Source organism: Gigantopelta aegis, chromosome 13, assembly GCF_016097555.1.
Source record: "Gigantopelta aegis isolate Gae_Host chromosome 13, Gae_host_genome, whole genome shotgun sequence".
NCBI lineage: Eukaryota > Metazoa > Mollusca > Gastropoda > Neomphalida > Peltospiridae > Gigantopelta > Gigantopelta aegis.
In genome coordinates this window covers 26,910,370-26,929,513 of record NC_054711.1, presented here as the reverse complement: position 1 = coordinate 26,929,513, position 19,144 = coordinate 26,910,370, and the positions used below count along the sequence as shown (strand labels likewise).

At 39.4% G+C, this 19,144-nt stretch overlaps 1 protein-coding gene across 3 annotated transcripts in view; it reads left to right on the top strand.

Moving 5' to 3' along the window:
• Window positions 1-19,144, top strand: part of LOC121387800 (retinoic acid receptor gamma-like) — a 176,456-nt gene that overhangs the window by 82,199 nt on the left and 75,113 nt on the right. Inside the window, exon 1 of one of the 3 annotated variants that reach the window (XM_041519007.1) lies at window positions 5,660-6,192. The exons of the other annotated variants lie outside the window; for them this stretch is intronic. The gene's annotated coding sequence lies outside the window, so the exon portion shown is untranslated. Of the gene's footprint in view, window positions 1-5,659; window positions 6,193-19,144 lie in introns of those variants that run through there. 3 annotated transcript variants of the gene reach the window in all.

The following is a 19,144-nucleotide window of genomic DNA, read 5'->3' as shown; positions in this document are numbered from 1 at the left end:
AAAAGAGCTTTTTTAACCAATGGTCATACCTGTATTTTAAATTGGCCATTCAGGTAAAACAAAGATTTTTTTAAACGATGGCCTTTCAGGTCAAAAAGAGCTTTTTTAACCAATTGGCCATTCGGGTAAAACAAAGATTTTTTAAACGATGGTCTTTCAGGTCAAACAGAGCTTTTTTAACTAATGGCCATACCTGTATTTTAAATTGGCCATCAAGGTAAAACAAAGATTTTTTTAACTGATGGCCTTACCTGTGCTGCCAGAGAATGACCTTTGCTGCCAGAGAATGACCTTTGCTGGTCTGTGTGGTCTGTGTGGTCTGTGTGGTCTGGTGTTGATGAAGAGTGGGCCACACTGGATGGAAACCTGCTGTTCCACTTGCAAGAGCCTACAGCAGTGGGATTTCAAAGGTCATTTCATGATGATGGCAAAACAGTTGTGATTGGGACTGACAAAATGGGCTTGGAGTTCAATGACTTTTAGCAAAACACTGAGAGAGAATGTGGAGGAGGAAGAAGAAGAAAGGAAGAAAATGTTTTATTAAACAACACACTCAACACATTTTATCTACGGGTTATATGGAAGGAAATGTTTTATTTAACAACATATTCAACACATTTTATGTACAGTTATATGGTGTCAGACATATGGTAAAGGACCACACAGATATTGAGAGAGGAAATTCGTTGTCGCCAATTCATGGGCTACTCTTTTCGATTAGCAGCAAGGAATCTTTTATATGCACCATCCCACAAACATGATAGGACATACTACAGCTTTTGTTACACCAGTTGTGGAGCACTGGCTGGAACAAGAAATAGCCCAATGGGTTTGTTTTGTTTAACAACACCACTAGCGCACATTGATTTATTATTCATTGGCTATCAATTGGATGACAATTTTGACATATAGTCTTAGAGAGGAAACCCGCTACTTTTTTCCATTAGTGGCAAGGGATCTTTTATATGCACCATCCTACAATCAGGACAGCACATACCATGGTCTTTGATATACCAGTCTGTCTGCACTGGCTGGAGTGAGAAATAGCCCAAAGGGCCCACCGACGGTGATCGATCTCAAACCGACTGCACATCAAGTGAGCTCTTTAACCACTGGGCTATGTCCTGCCCCATGAATTAATTACTTCATAACCAGCCTCGGTGGTGTAGTACTGAGTTCGCCTCCCGGTACCGGCTCCCACCCAGAGTAAGTTTAAACACTCGGTAGGTATAAGGCCACTGCATTGACGTGTTTCTCACTAGCCACAAACAAACCAACCACTAACCTACTGTCCTGGACAGACAGCCCAGATAGCTGAGATGCTTGCCCAGGACAACGTGCTTGAATCTTAAACTATAAACAAACAAACAATGACTGCATATCGATCAATTGATAAAATGTGCTTGAGAGTTCAGTGAGTTTCCTCATTACAAAACATTGGTTTTCAGGAGAGATTGGGGCGGGGTGATTGTGTGGGATGGGTGAGAATGAAGGGTGTAGGCCAGTATAGTGAAATATAGTGGAATATTAATCGACTGATAAAATGTGCTTTAGGATTCAGCAATTTTTCTCATTGACAAAACACTGGTTTTCAGGAGAGAGGAGAGGTTGGGGGAGAGGTAGGGGTTATAGATAGGTCAGTGGTAAAACCTAACATGAAATATGATGGATCAGTCCCCATCAGTGAAGAACAGAATTGATTTTGGGGGTTTTGTAACCAGTCCTTCCACCATTACTAAGCAAGTGCTCAAAGGTCATTGTACGTTCTGTCGTGTCTGTGGGTTAATGTATATCAAAATGTACACAAGCACTGTATCACAGAGGGGATGGGATGTATCCCATTAGTAAAGTGCTTCCCTGATGTGTGATCAGTCTAGGATCGATCCCCATTAGTGGACCCATATGTGGGTGCATGTATAACTGTTATACCACTCTGTTGTCTTTGGGCTCGTTCCAGCCAGTGCACCACGACTGGTATATCAAAGGCTGTGGTATGTGTTATCCTGCCTTATATGTACCATCCCACAGACAGGGTAGTACATACCACGGCCTTTGATATGCCAGTCATTGTCTGTGGGATGGTGCATGTAAAAGATCCCTTGCTGTTAACTGAAAAGAGTAGCCCATGAAGTGGCAACAGTGGGTTTCCTCACTCAATATCTGTGTGGTCCTTAACCATATGTCTGACACCATATAACTGTAAAATAAAATGTGTTGAGTACATCGTTAAATAAACCATTTCCTTTCAATGATAAGTAACTCAATGTGCTCCAATGCAACCCTTGGAGTTTTCAGGTTTCCATGGCAATTTTTTGCCTTGGACTATATTCAAGTGGGGTGTTTTTCAATGGCATGTTTTTTGTTTGCTGTGGACATTTTCATGGTTGCAGGGGTTGTAATGGTATTCTTAAACAAAACAAACTTTAGTTTCAGAATTATCAAATGTTTGACATCCAATAGCCGGTGATTAAATAACCAATGTGCTGTAGTGGTGTCATTAAACAAAACGGACTTTTAGTTTCACAATTACCAAATGTTTGACATCCAATAGCCGGTGATTAAAGGCATATTATCACAGACCACTGACCTATTTAATGGTCTAACAAAGTATTACCTGAACAAAAATAATTTGATTTGTCCCTAAATGTACTTTGTTTAACCATCTTCACAACCACCATACTCCACTTATTAATGATATTTTGTAAAAATAATTGAATTATGGCAATGGTCCATAATTGAAAAACTAAAATTGCTGAGAGGGATGACATGGATTTCACTCCATCATGGTTCAGTTAAGGTGGTGCAATAGCTAGATTTGATTTCCGACAATTAATGTAATTTTTATTTATTATCCCGTTTTAGAGAAAGAAGGTCCTTAAATCCATGACAGTATGCCTTTAAATAACCAATGTGCTGTAGTGGTGTCCTTAACCTTTAGACTACTGGATTAATTTTTAACAAAAACCACGTTGAGTGGGTACAAGTTTATAATTTTTACTCACATATATTCACTTAAATGTTTCATAAATACATGAAATAAAGTTCATATATTAATCGGAAGTATTATTTTCGTGTCTTTTTTTGTAATTTTTATTATTTTAGATCGGCTAATGGTGATTAAAATTAGGCAAAAAATCGAAAAAGTTGCGTTTACTTACGGGCATTTGTGGCCAGCTGTCCAGTATTTATGTCCATTATTCCCGATAACAGTAGTTTTCTGACCAGAATTTTTTTAAAAACCCAACTACGATTCATATTGCAATATTTGGTAATTTTCGTTGTTGGTAAAACGATCAAATTTATTATCAAATTAGCTGTTACAATCAGCTATCGATCCCTGAAAATTACCGCGACGTGCCGCCATTGTTGTCAAGCGAAAATACTTGCCGAAAACCACTTTTTGAACTCAAAATTTCAAGGTATTTTCAGTTGAAAAAATCAAAACAAAAACCACTATTTTGAAAAAAAATCTTTTTTCTTTAATTATATTTCCGTTTCCGGTGAGTGTCGTGTGCAAAACGGCAGAAAATATGAATTGGGGAATGCACTGTATACAGTGTACAGTATATCGACTGACGTAGGGCGAGATATCTTGCCTGCAGTAGTCAGAAGGTTAAACAAAACAGACTTTTAGTTTTACAATTACCAAATGTTTGACATCCAATAGCCGGTGATTAAATAACCAATGTGCTGTAGTGGTGTCATTAAACAAAACACAGTTTAACTTGCACCACACACCAGAATGAATGATGAATAATAAATGAGTGTGTTACATTGTGTAAATGAATCCAAGGCTATTTCTGCGAGGTGGGGACTGATTGGGTTTATCAAGGCTGATTAACCCTACAACCGGGACGCAGCTGATGTGCTCCCTAATCCCGCTCCACATTTGTTTATCAATAATAAATCAATCCGTTTGTTGATGAAGTAATCCATGGCTAGTTCTCGGTTGTCGGGCACTGGTTGGAATGCACGACTGGTATATCAAATGCTGTGGTATGTAACTACCCTGTCTGTGGGGTGGTGCATATAAAAGATCCCTCGCTGCTAATCGAAAAGAGTAGCCCATGAAGTGGCGACAGCGGGTTTCCTCTCTCTATATCTGTGTGGTCCTTAACCATATGTCTGACACCATATAACCGTAAATACAATGTGTTGAGTGTTCGTCATTAAATAAAACATTTCTTTCTTTGATTAATCCATGCTTATTTCTGGTTTATGAATAAAACACAAGTCCATTGACAGTGATTGATCCTCAAACAATCATATATGGGACTACTGGACTACATCCAACTCTGGACAGATTTATTTATCAATAAAAAATCAATCTGTATGTGTATGAAGTAATTAATCCATGGCTATTTCTGGTTGGAATGGGATAAAGCCTAAGTATCTGAGCTAATCAATTCTTCAACAATGGCACCTCAAACGAGCCCTCAACATTTATTTATCAATACTACATCAATCTGATTGTATATGAAATAATCGATGGCTATTTCTCATTTGTGGGGCACTGGTTGGAATGGGATAAAATATGACCAGTTGCACCACCTCATGACGAGCACTCTACTAATGAGCTACATCTCCTCTATATTTATTTATCAACAATAAATAAATCTGCTTGTGTACATAAATAGAGGATTCGTCACGAGTATTTTTTAATATGGTTAAATATCAACAGAATCTATTATGTTAATCGGTATTTGTCGAGGCTCTGTCGAGACAAATACCAATTAACTAGACGAGGTTGATATTTTACATATTAAAAACACGAGTAGCAAATTCTTTTTATCCTATAACAAATGAATGAATGAGTGAATGAATGTTTAACGACACCCCAGCACGAAAAATACATCGGCTATTGGGTGTCAAACTATGGTAATGCAAACAAAGTGATGATCAACATCAATATAAAAAGATTTAAATAAAAACAGTGTAAAGAACTGTGCAAAAATACAAATATCGCAGATAGATACTGACTTTTACTCAAAATTTCGATTGTATCCCGAAGAAAACAAGGGGATTTGTGCTGTATTGGCTATTCTCAAAGAGAATGTTACACCCCTGCACCACGGTGATATCCTATAACACTTCTAAAATAACACTTTAATTAAATGTTCAGTAAATCACAGTACTAAAGTCGCCGCCATCGGCAATATAACTTTATCACGATTAGCACAAATTAGTTTGATGTCATGCATTTTAACTAAATGTTTGAAAACGTTGCGCTCAGGTATACAGGTCTTGTTGGCTTGTTAGCAAATGACCCATCCACAACAACACATTACCTAGAGATTTGCATACCATTATTAACCGGGTTAATACACTAAAATTATCACACGAGTTTATGACACGGATATCATGGGCAAGTTATAGGATAAATTAATTAATCCATGGTTATTTCAGGTTTATAAATAAAACACACGTCCATCAACAGTGTTTGTTTGTGTATGAATCAATTAATCCACAGCTATTTCTAGCTATTGCCTCACAACACACATACACTCACTGATCCACATGTTAACTGTAAGCCGACCTACGACCTTGTGCAAGACCACCAACCAAACACACACACCACACCAAGGAACCAACAAACCAAGGAACCAAGGAACCAGTGAAGCTATGCTAACCGGCTGTATTTACTGTCAGTGGAGCAGGGCTGAATTGACACTGGCCGGCCGACCCACATAGCCGGTGTGTTGGCTCTATATCTAGGCCACTGGTCATCAGTGGTAAATTTATCCAGTCTCGGCATGTCCACTTGTGCATAACCTGCATTCAGACTGGGCTGGTAATGAATCACGGATCGCCAGAGCCTGTACTAGGCTGCGGTTATTCAATTCCTAGCACTGGCTGGCTGCCCGCGTACACATGTGGCTGTATAGTGAGTGAATCGTGAATATCATCACTGTGAATGTGGAAGTACACACACACAGACTCACTGAGACACACACAGAGACAGAGAGAGAGAGCGAACTCATGGAGATGTTTGTGTGATGGAAACTATAACATGTTGACTGTGTGTACGTCCATGTGTGTGTGCCGCTGGTGCTCATAGCTGTTGGATAATCCTCATTTCCCTCTTGTTAACTGGAGTGTGGTGCAAACAAACGGTGTAAACAGATTTCATACATTCACATTTTTCTGGACGTGATACTTGCGACACCGGTGAGGAATGTTTTCAGCCCACAGGTAAACTAGCATTGTGCCGATTGGTAAATTGATTAATATACCTTTACTGAAGTATTTCATAACTGACATTTGGTGTTTTTTTTCTTTTATTTTGCATTCATCTTGAACTGTCATTGACAACCGGTCATAATGTTTATGTAAACATTTTTCTTTTACGATTGTGTTTACGGATAATAGTGCAAATTTATACACATAAAATACCAACATGTGTGTTCCAACAAATAAAAAACATTGCATTGGAGGAATGATTATTTTTTTTATAATATATGGATTAAATATTTTCTAGTGCATTTGGATTAAAGGATTGAAAAGAGAAGAAAACTGTTAGGAATGAACATCATTGCGTTATGGGTTGAGTGCCAGTTTGAGCGGAGTGTATCATGTATGGGAGAACTTACAAATGGTTGTTGCTGCAGGAGAATGGAGTGATATTGAACCTGGCTTAACCTACAAAAATCAATGGTGGGATTCTGAACAGGGAAGAGGTAGCATTGGCCTAGATACAGCTGCATAGACATGCTGGTCTCCTCGTGGAATGGGGTCAAAGAAACAGGGTCAAGCTATAATGTGGAAAGGTCGGGTCATGCATCTGCCCATAGTGGGAAATCCACTGTCCTCTGGTATCTGTCTGGTAGGATAGGATAGGAAAGGAAAGGAATGTTTGTTTGACACCCCAGCACATTTTAGACCACAGCTGTTTGGTGTCTGGCTTGTTTGGATTCCTGATGTAAAGTGGGCAGTATAGACCTGCTGTAGTTACACAGCTTGTTTTGTGTTTAACGACACCACTAGAGCACATTGATTTATTAATCATTGGCTATTGGATGTCAAGCATTTGCTAATTTTGACATATAGTCTCAGAGATGAAACCCACTATATATTTGCATTTGCAGCAAAGGATCACCATCCCAAGACAGGATGGCACATACCACAGCCTTTGATATACCAGTCGTGGTGCACTGGCTGGAACGAGAAATAAACCAATAGGCTCACCAACAGGGATCTAGTAGCAAGGGATCTTTTATATGCACTATCACATAGACAGGACAGCACATACCACAGCTTTTGATATACCAGTCGAGGTGCATTGGCTGGGATGAGAAATAGTCCAATGGGCCCACTGATGGGGATCGATCCCACATTGACCGTGCAGCCAGCGACCACTTTACCTCTTGGCTACGTCCCTCCCCTCCCCCTCCCTCGTTCCAGCCAGTGCACCACAACTGGTATATCAAAGGCTGTGGTATGTACTACCCTGTCTGTAGGATAGTGCATATAACAGATCCCTTGCTGCTAATCAAAGTGGCGACAGTGGGTTTCCTCTCTCATTATATGTGTGGTCCTTAACCATATGTCTGATGCCATATAACAGTAAATAAAATGTGTTGAGTGCATCGTTAAATAAAACATTTCCTTCCTTCTTTTCCTTACTTGCCATTGTACTCTAAAAATCATACGTTTGTTGATAGAAAAACAAATGCTGTGATACCTGGTTTGCCACCATGCCCTTCCCATACTTTCCATGTTGTATGTGTAAGAAATAGTGAAAATATCTTTGGTAATACGACGATGGGGCGAGACATGGTCCAGTGGTAAAGCACTCGTCTTATGCGCGGTCGGTCTAGGATCGGTCCCTGTTGGTCGGCCCATTGAACTATTTCTCATTCTAGGCAGCTAGTGCACCACAACTGGTATATCAAAGGCTGTGGTGTGTGCTATACTAACTATTGGATGGTGCATATAAAAGTTCCCTTACTACTAATGGAAAAATGTAGCAGGTTTTCTTTCTTAGACTAAGTTGAAAAATTACCAAATGTTTGACATCTAATAGCCAATGATTAATAAACCAATGTGCTCTAGTGGTGTCTTTAAACAAAATAAACAAACTATATGGTGGCACTGACAGCAAGTGCCTTGGTTGCAGAGCTGGACAAAGGCTGTGGTATGTACTTTTCTGTCTGTGGGAAAGTGCATATAAAAGATCCCTTGCTACTAATGAAAAATATAGCAGGTTTCCTCTGTGAGACTATTTGTATGACGTGCAATAGACGATGATTAATAAATCAATCTGCTCTAGTGGTGTTGTTAAAGAAAACAAACTTTTAACTTTCATTAGGTCACTATGGCTACTTAGATTGTAGAATTGAAGCCTCTCAGCAACCACTCCATGTTTTCTTGTTCCAACCAATGCCCCATGTCTATAGAAAATGCATATAAAAGATCTCTTTCTTCTAATGGAAAAATGTAGCAGGTATTTTGTAAGACTGAAGAGCACATTGATTTATTAATCATCGGCTATTGGATGTCAAACATATGTTAATTTTGAAACAGTCATAGAGAGGAAACCTGCTACATTTTTTTCCCATTAGTAGCAAGGGATCTTTTATATGCCTCATACCAGTCGTGATGCACTGGCTGGAACGAGAAATAGCCCAATGGGCCTTTCGACAGGGATCGATCCCAAACCGACCGCGCATCAAGCAAGCACTTAACCACTGGGCTATATCCCGTCCCCTTGTAAGACTGTGTATCAAAATTACCACATGTTTGACATCCACTAGCCGGTGATTATTTAATCAATATGCATTAGTGTTACATGTCGTTAAACAAAACTAACTTCTTCTTTTACGACCTCGTCAAGTCACTGACTTAATTCTGCCGGGGCCAGTGGGTCAGGTGTAACAGTGGGTCTACCTAACGAAGCAGTAATTTGTTTTATTTCATTAATCAAGCTTTTTAACGAAGGCCGACAGAGTAAACGGGAAGTGTAAAGCTCTTAAACCGGAAGTGTAAAGCTCTTAAACCGGAAGTGTAAAGCTCTTAAACCGTCAGTGTGGTTATTCTCAAATATTCTGATGAGGGTTGAGACATAGCCCAGTGGTAAAGCGCTCGCTTGATGTGCAACCAGTTTGGGATCGATTCCCATCGGTGGTGGGCCCATTGAGCTATTTCTTGTTCCAGCCAGTGCACCACAACTGGTATATCAAAGGCCGTGGTATGGGATGGGATGGGATGGGAACTCTATTTACGTGCCCATATCCACAGAGGTTCAGGCACGCCCACCCCGGACTTAGCCTCGGACTTCACCAGTGACCAGTTCCGGGGCATGCTGTGGTATGTGCTATCGTGTCTGTAGCATGGTGCATATAAAAGATCGCTTTCTGCGTTATGAAAAATGCAGCTGGTTTCCTTTGATGACTATTTGTCGGAATTATCAAATGTTTGACATCCAGCAGCTGATGATTAATTAATCAATGTGATTTAGTGGTGTCATTAAATGAAACAAACTTTATTCTATTTATTAACACTGATGATGTATATTGGGTAGCTAGTGTATGTGAAACCACTGTAGTATATAGAGTTCTTACCAACCTGCCATCAACCAAGGGAGGGGGAGGAGGGGGCAAGGAGGACAGTTGACCCACCCCCTCTCCCTTTTGGTTTTGTGGTTGTTCTAGAATTGATCAAATGGCGGAGGGTGGTTGTTATACACAGAAACACCCACACCCACACACAACCCCGCCCACATCCCCACCCACAACCCCGCCCACATCCCCGCCCACAACCACACCACTCAATGGTAAAGTGCTCCCCTGATGTACGGTTGGTCTAGAATCATTCCCTGTTGGGCCCATTGTGCTATTTCTTATTCAGCCAGTGCATCACGACTAATATTTTAAGGGCCATGGTATGTGTTATCCTGTCTGTGGGATGATACATATAAAGGATCCCTTGTTACCAATGGAATCATAGTGGGTTTCCCCTCTAAATTACCAAATGTTTCACACCCAAAAGCCGATGATTAATAAATCAATGTGGTCTTGTTGAACAAACCGGCCTCGATGGCGTCATGGTCAGTCTACAGGCTGGTAGGTACTTGGTTTGGATCCCAGTCGAGGCATGGATTTCAATGTGTTGAGTGCGTCGTTAAACAAAACAAAGTTTTAACGTTTTACCAACACCACCATGTTCAGATCTGGAACAACATATTCCTTTCACCGATGTCCCAACGGATAGTCAGTGTTATAACGGTCACAATGAATGAATGAATGAATGTTTAATGACATCCCAGCACGAAAAATACTTTGGCTATTGAGTGTCAAACTATGGTAAAGGCAAACAAATAAAGTGATGATCAACATCAGTATAAACATTCAACAATTAAATTAAAACACAGTGTAAAGAACTGTGCAAAAAATACAAATATCACAGGTATATCAAATTAAAATTTAGAATAAAAGTTAGTATCACGTAACTAATTCTGAATGAATGGTCACAATGACTCACTAAATTAAAAAGCTATAATTATGGTAGGCCAATAAAAGTAGAACTGGTAAATTATGCTTTCTTTGGCATAAATATGCTACGAAAGAAAGAAAGAAATGTTTTATTTAATGACGCACTCAACACATTTTATTTACAGTTATATGGCGTCAGACATATGGTTAAGGACTACACAGATTTTGAGAGGAAACCCGCTGTCGCCACTACATGGGCTACTCTTTCCGATTAGCAGCAAGGGATCTTTTATTTGTGCTTCGCAAACAGGCAGGATAGCACAAACCATGGCCTTTGTTGAACCAGTTATGGATTACTGGTTGGTGCAAGTGGTTTACACCTACCCACTGAGCCTTGCGGAGCACTCACTCAGGGTTTGGAGTCGGTATCTGGATTAAAAATCCCATGCCTCGACTGGAATCTGAACCCAGTACCTACCAGCCTGTAGACCGATGGCCTAACCACGACGCCATCAAGGCCGGTAAATATGCTACAACTGCAACTTTAAAATCCATATAGTTGTAGAGGGGTGGGATGTAGCCCAGTGGTAAAGCACTCACTTTATAAGCGGTCATTTTCAGATCGATCCCCATTGGTGGGACCATTGGGCTATTTCTCGTTCTAGCCAGTACATCATGACTGGTATATCAAAGGCTGTGGTGCGTGCCATCCTGTTTGTGGAGAAGTGCATATAAAAGATCCCTTGCTGCTAATGAAAAAATTTAGTGGGTTTCCTCTGATGACTACTAGTCAGAATTACATTCAATAGCCATTTGGGCAGGACGTAGCCCAGTGGTAAAGCTCGACGCACAGTCGGTTTGGGATCGATCCCGTCAGTGGACCCATTTGGCTATTTCCTGCTCCAGCCAGTGTACCACGACTGATACATCAAAGGCTGTGGTATGTGTTATCCTGTCTATGTGATGGTGCATATAAAAGATCCCCTGCTGCTAATCGAAAAGAGTAGCCCATGAAGTGGCGACAGCGGGTTTCCTCCCTCAATATCTGTGTGGTCCTTAACCATATGTCCGATGCCATATAACCGTAAATAAAATGTGTTGAGTGCGTTGTTAAATAAAACATTTCCTTCCTTCCTTGCAATAGCTATTTATTAATTAATCAATGTGCTCCAGTGGTGTCGTTAAAAAAAACCCCAACTTTTCGTACAGCTGTAGTCAAAATTGTGCTGAGGTGTCATAAAAAAACCCCACAATTCTTCATCCCCCTTCCACCACCCCCACCCCCCCACCCCCTGTATTCATATGTGGACCAGCCCTCGTTCCACTGGTGCCGAGTTACACGTAGTCCCCTAAGTAATCAATGAAATAGCAGGTGACATAGAGACTGGCGTGCAGTTCTCTAGAACTCTGCTGTTCTTCATCTCCAATGTCTTTACGTCTCTACTTTGTCATCTCTACAAGATGGGCCTTGGTGCAATGGCTGTCCGTCACCACAATTTATGACAGATATTTCTCCATAGGGAAAAAGGTAATCCGGCAGAGACATACTTACTAAAAGTATTCCACGAAAGGTAAAAGTGCTTTTGAAAGCGCAAATTGTGATGTGTGCATCGGACAGATACATGTATTTCTATGGAGAAAGAAAAATTAATTTTAGGACAGACTTTGAGTGATGTATATAATAAATAAATATATTTATCCTATAACTTATCTGTAATATTTTTGTCGTCATTAACCTGGGTGGGGGGGGAGGGGGGACGTAGCCCAGTATTAAAGCGCTTGCTTGATACGCGGTAGGTTTGGGATGTCAAAGGTTGTGGTTTGTGCTATCCTGCCTATGGGAAGCAAAAATAAAAGATCCCTTGCTGCTAATCGGAAAGAGTAGCCATGTAGTGGCGACAGCGGGTTTTCTCTCAAAATCTGTGTGGTCCTTAACCATATATCTGACACCATATAACTGTAAATAAAATGTGTTGAGTGCGTCGTTAAATAAAACATTTTTTTTTTTTTTTTTTTTATTCATGGTAGTGTCATATTATCATTTAGAACTGTGATCAATGAAATATCAAATTAAAATGTTATTTCACAAGTGTTATAGGATAAATAGAATTTGCTACTCATGTTTTTTAATATGTAAAATATCAACCTCGTCTAGTTGGTAGTTGTCTCAGCAGAGCCTCGACAAATAACAATTAACATAGACTCAATTGATGTTTTCCATATTAAAATATACTTGCAGTGAATCCTATATATACATGTATATATATATATATATTTATTCTGCAACCACTGTTTCTATTGACAGATTATGAAGTTTCTATAGACAGATAAAGCAAAGTCATATACGTATAGAACCGAGATACGACTTTTGACATCACTCATGTAACGTCACATGCATAGCTACGTTACAAAATCGCTCATCATAGGTCATCATACAATGTGGCTGAAGTAACAGAAATAATAGCTTTTGCCCTTAATTTATATAGTCTGCAGGATAAAGAGAATAACTAGTTAATGCTGTTGGATATCGGCTTTATCCTATTCAGGCTGAATGAGAAATTATGCGAGGCACTTCCCATTCTTACCTTCACAGGATAAGCCGATATCCGACATCATTAACAAGTTTATTCTCTCTATATTATGTATATAATTTTAAAAAATTATATTTTTTTAATTTAAAAATGTTCATGCAGGTGGTGTACTATATAATTATAATAAAAAATATTTCCTAAAATATTTTTGGGCAGACAGTAAAGAAAAAATAATAAAAAGAAGCCTTTTAGTTTGAATTCTGAATAAAAAAAAATGTTTGTCACCGATACATGTGTTATATTCAGTTAAATTTTATTTTATTCTTAACACTAAAAATATTTAAGACGAAAATGTAATTTGGTGCAGACATCGATATATGCAGTTAGATATGTTGCATCTTTGTGCCACTTTCTGTGCTCGGTGTGAGTGGAAGACACGGTGGGACTGAACTGGTAATGTGGTTAAGGCGTGATATTGCCATTTACCCAAAGTGTGTTAGCGTTAAGCGGCGTCCTCGGAGAATGGTTAACCTTGTTGTGGACAAGTTCCGGTGATCCGGTGTTGACTGAACGAGCAATTAATCACTCCCCTCAATTTGTTTCATGTCAACGTCTACTGAAAATATTTCAGAAAACAGGGTTTGCATGCATTCTAAAAAACCTCTCTGTCTCCATCTTTTCATGTTTTTCATTATCTCTGATTTCATCTCTTTGTCTCCCTTTTCTATTTATATATTCCTCTCCCTCTTCCTCTCTCTCTCTCTCTCTCTCTCTCTCTCTCTCTCTCTCTCTCTCTCTCTCTCTCTCTCTCTCTCTCTCTCTCTCTCTCTCTCTCTCTCTCTCTCTCTCGTCTGTGTCTCTCTCTGTCTCTCCCTCCCTCTCTCTCCCGCTTCCTCTCCCTCTCTCCCTCCCTCCCTCCCTCCCTCCCTCCCTCTCTCTCTCTCTCTCTCTCTCTCTCTCTCTCTCTCTCTCTCTCTCTCTCTCTCTCTCTCTCTCTCTCTCTCTCTCTCTCGATCTGTCTCTCCTTCCCTCTGTCCCTCCCCTCTCTCTCCTCCTCCCTCCCCCTCTCTCCCCCATCCCCTTTTCTCTTGCAACCAACTGCTGAAATGTCAATAAGTTAGATCCCAAATAGCCACAGTTTAACCGGTGCTGAGGTTCCATTACAGAAAGTATTCCATTGCTATCCCGATTGATGTCAGTTCTGTAAACAAGTGAGTGTCACAATGGCTTGTGGCGATGACAAGGTAGTCACTATCCAAGTCGTTGATTGGTTCCGTCCACTGTCAGTTATTCAGCAAGACATCTCCAAGAAAAAAACAGCAGGTGGTCAGCATGTTCTGAAAATAGACTTTCATGCATCTTTCCTTTTCCTGAGACGGGACATAGCCCAGTGGTAAAGCGCTCGCTTGATGCATGGTCGGTCTGGGATCGATCCCTGTCAGTGGGCCCATTGGGCTATTTCTCGTCACAGTCAGTGCAAAGGCAGTGGTATGTGCTATCCTGTCTGTGGGATGGTGCATATAAAAGATCCCTTGCTACTAATGGAAAAATGTAGCGGGTTTCCTCTATGACTGTGTCAAACTGACTAAATGTTTGACATCCAATAGCCGATGATTAATGAATCAATGTGCTCTAGTGGTGTCATTAAACAAAACAAAGTTTTTACATTTTAATTTCAACTTATTTTCGTGCTTATATCAAATTAAGGTTCAAGCACGCTGTCCTTGGCACACACCTAAAGCTATTTTGGCTGTCTGACACATTGAGTCGTTAAAACTCACTCTGGATGGGAGCCGGTACCGAGCTGTGAACCCTGTACCTACCAGCCTTATGTCCGATGGCTTAACCACGACACCACTGAGGCCAGTTTCATGCATCTGATACAATATATAGCTGAATCCTAGTTCCCATAAAATATAAAATAAGCTGCAGATTATTGCTTATTAGTCCCTTGACGATCCAACCGGAGGGGGCTATAGGTTTCATCTCTGTCCTTCTGTCGGTCGGTCTATCTGTCCCAAATATTGCTTTCCAGACATTTTCACTGCCTCAAGATACGGAGTTGAAATTTTGTGTATAGCTTTATCATGTACTGTTACAGATCAAGGTCTCACTACACAGTTGACTTCCGGGTGAAAGTTCATACATCACTGTCCACTATAGTTCCTAATTGTGACACATGTTATGGTTCACATATTCACATCCAGGAAATGGTGAAGAATTAAAACAATTATATGTTTAATGGTAAGCCTTTTGGCTGTATTTTGTCCATGTTATTTTGCAATATTGTGCATTGACCTGAACATGGGTGTATAGCGCAAGAGACAGCCGGAGTGAATCGGTTAATTCTTCTCCTCCGTTCAGTCAAGATTTGGCCAGTCAAGATTTGGCAGTATAATCCGGATGTGATGACGAAATGTGATGTCTTCCAGAGGTTGTCGAGAAGTCCCCAGAGTTTGATATTGAAATCAGTTAATGAACCACCTGTACAGCCAGATGTGGTCATAATACTGAGACAGAAATGTTCTCAATTTTGGAGTGAAAATAAATGCTTATATAATGTATGTTCGCAATGGTGCATGTTGTTAGTGCCAACGAGAACCCGTTCTATTGGCAATCTTCATTTGAAGTTGGGCAATTTAACATGGGTTTCAATGGCAGATACATCTGTATAGTGAGATCCAAGTTTCAAAGCAGTTTACCCTGTTTATAGCCCTTGAGGTAAGAAAATGTGTTGGTCCAGGTAGGGGACATGTATTGCTTTAGCAGTACTCTCAGAATGCTTGCATGTAGCTGAATCCTGGTTTGCATAAAATATGTAATAAGCTGCAGATTGCTGCTTATTACATATGGGTACAGGATATAGCTGATTCTTGGTTCCCATAAAATATGCAATAAGCTGCAAATTGTTATTACATGTAGGTACAGGATGTAGCTGAAGATTGGTTCCCATAAAATATAGAATAAGCTGCAAATTGTTGCACTTTTTATGTAGGTACAGGATATAGCTGAATCTTGGTTTCCGTAAAATATGTGATAAGCTGCAGATTGCTGCTTATTACATGTAGGTACAGGATATAGCTGAAGCCTGATTCCCATAAAATTTGTAATATACTGCACATTGTTGCCACCCTACAACAGTTTCTATGGGAACAGTAACAGACTGTCGGCCATGAATCTGTAACAGGTCACGAAACGTGACATGTATGTCTGTGGTATGTGGTGGGGGACAGATTTTTGTGAAAACTGATAAACAGGACAACACATACCACAGACATTAATGTATTAATTGATTTTTAGCATTTTGTTTAGGGCTTCACAATTCACTCGATAGGTTTCAGAGATCACTACAGAGTTATAAAATGCTAAGTAGATTGCCACACAATTATTAAACACTTAAGTAGTTTGCTATAGAATTCTAAAACACTTAAGTAAATTGAATGAATGAACGTTTAAAGGCATATTGTCACAGACCACTGGCCTATTTAATGGTCTAACAAAATATTACCTGAACAAAAATAATTTGATTTGTCCCTAAATGTACTTTATTCAACCATCTTCATAACCACCATACTGCATTTATTAATTACATTTTGTAAAAATAACTGAATTATGGCAATGGTCCATAATTCAAAAACTAAAATTGCCGGAAGGGATAGCATGGATTTTACTCCATCATGGTTCAGTTAAGGTGATGCGATAGCTAGATTTGGTTTCAACAATTAATGTAATTTTTATTTATTATCCATTTTTAGAGAAATAAGGTCCTTAAATCCATGACAGTATGCCTTTAATGACACCCCAGCACTAAGTAGATCAGCACATAATTCTAAAATGTTCAGTAGTTTGCCATATAGTCCTAAAACACTATGTAGATTAAATACTACTCACTTCTAAAATGTAAATGAGTAGATCACTATTCAGTTCTAAAATGTAAATTGGTAGATTGCTATAGATACAAATCTAAACACTAAGTAGATCGCTATACAATTTTAGAACACTAAGATAATTATTACATAATTCTAAGTAGTTTGCTGTAGAATTCTAAAACACTTAAGTAGATTGAATGAATCAGTGTTTAACGACATCCCAGCACTAAGTAGATCACCACATAATTCCACTTAATTCTAAAATGTAAATTGGTAGATTGCTATAGATAGAATCTAAACCACTAAGTACAATGTAGCTTGCTACACAATTCTAAAATGTTAAGTAGTAGTAGAACATGTAGTTACTTATCAATTTTTAAACTGATCAGCACTTTCACTAACCAAACAATTTGAAGGCAAAGTTATCCTTAGTGGAAAATGGAAAGAAAGAAGTGTTTTATTTAATGACACACTCAACACATTTTATTTACGGTTATATGGCGTCAGACATATGGTTAAGGACCACACAGACCCACTGTCGTCACTACATGGGCTACTCTTCTGATTAGCAGCAAGGGATCTTTTAATAATTCTAGGGACGGGACGTAGCCCAGTGGTAAAACACTCGCCTGATGTGCGGTCAGTCTAGGATCGATCCCCGTTGGTGGGCCCATTTGGCTATTTCTCATTCCAACCAGTGTATCATGACTGGTAGATCAAAGGCCGTGGTATGTGCTATCCTGTCTGTGGGATGGTGCATATAAAAGATCCCTCGCTACCAATGGAAAAATGTAGCGGGTTTCCTCTCTTAAGACTAAAGTCAGAATTACCAAATGTTTGACATCCAATAGCCGATAATTAATAAATCAATGTGCCCTAGTGGTGTTGTTAAGCAAAACAAACTTTTAACTTTAACAATTTCATCCAACGCCATATAACCGTAACTAAAATGTGTTGAGTGCGTCGTTAAATAAAACATTTCCTTCCTTTGAACAATTTCACAACAGAACTGTATGGAAGTTGGTAGAAACCTATTTCTCTGTTAAACCTTTTAACTTTAACAATTTCATCCAACGCCATATAACCGTAACTAAAATGTGTTGAGTGCGTCGTTAAATAAAACATTTCCTTCCTTTGAACAATTTCACAACAGAACTGTATGCAAGTTGGTAGAAACCTATTTCTCTGTTAACTGTATAGCCATCAGACTTTTGTGCGTCACATACTACACACTTTTCGTTGCCTGTCCATGGGTTTTTGGATGTCGATTCGTGCTCTGTACAAATCAATTTCCCTTTTGTCTTTTCCTCTATTATGTGCATTAAATGGTATGGACTTGAAATCTGCACCTGCTTCATCATGTGCTTTTAAATATATTGCACGCTGCTTGCTAATGTACGTGTTTGCGAAGTAAACATATGCGGACCAATTAAATTAATTGTCTTGCAAGTTGTTGTACCACTAAGACCCTAAATTATGTGTTTGCAGATTCCATCTGAGCAGAATGAAAAACTGATTGCACTGTACAAAACTGAATGTAATTGCTGATTTGGTACAAAACTGAATGTAATTGCTGATTTGGTGCAAAACTGAATGTAATTGCTGATTTGGTACAAAACTGAATGTAATTGCTGATTTGGTGCAAAACTGAATGTAATTGCTGATTTGGTACAAAACTGAATGTAATTGCTGATTTGGTGCAAAACTGAATGTAATTGCTGATTTGGTGCCCAAGGTTTCTCTACATTTCCTTCTCCGTTTTTGGGCGAGGCGTAACCCAGTGGTAAAGCACTCACATGATATGCTGTCAGTTTGGGATTGATCCCCGCCAGAGGCTGGTGGTATGTGGTTATCCTGTCTGTGGGATGGTGCATATTAAAGACCATTGCTACTAACAGAAAAATGTAGTGGGTTTCCTGTCTAAGACTATATGTTTGACATCCAATAGCCGATGATTAATAAATCAATGTGCTCTAGTGGTGTCATTAAACAGAACCAACTTTTTTCTCCATTTTGTAAATGCTGGCATTTTTTGTTTTCGTCCAGATTTATGTACACAAGATGAGGTTGATTGAAACAATTTCATAGGGGTTAGGGTCAACCACTGTCTCGTGGATGGTATATCCTGACCATCAGAAAATAAACTTTGTTTTGTTTAACGACACCACTAGAGCACATTGATTAATCAGTCATCGGCTATTGGATGTCAAACATTTGGTAATTCTGACATAGTCTTAGCAAAGGATCTTTTACATGTATATGGACTTAGACAGGAAAGCACATACCACAGCCTTTGACCAGTTGTGGTGTTCTG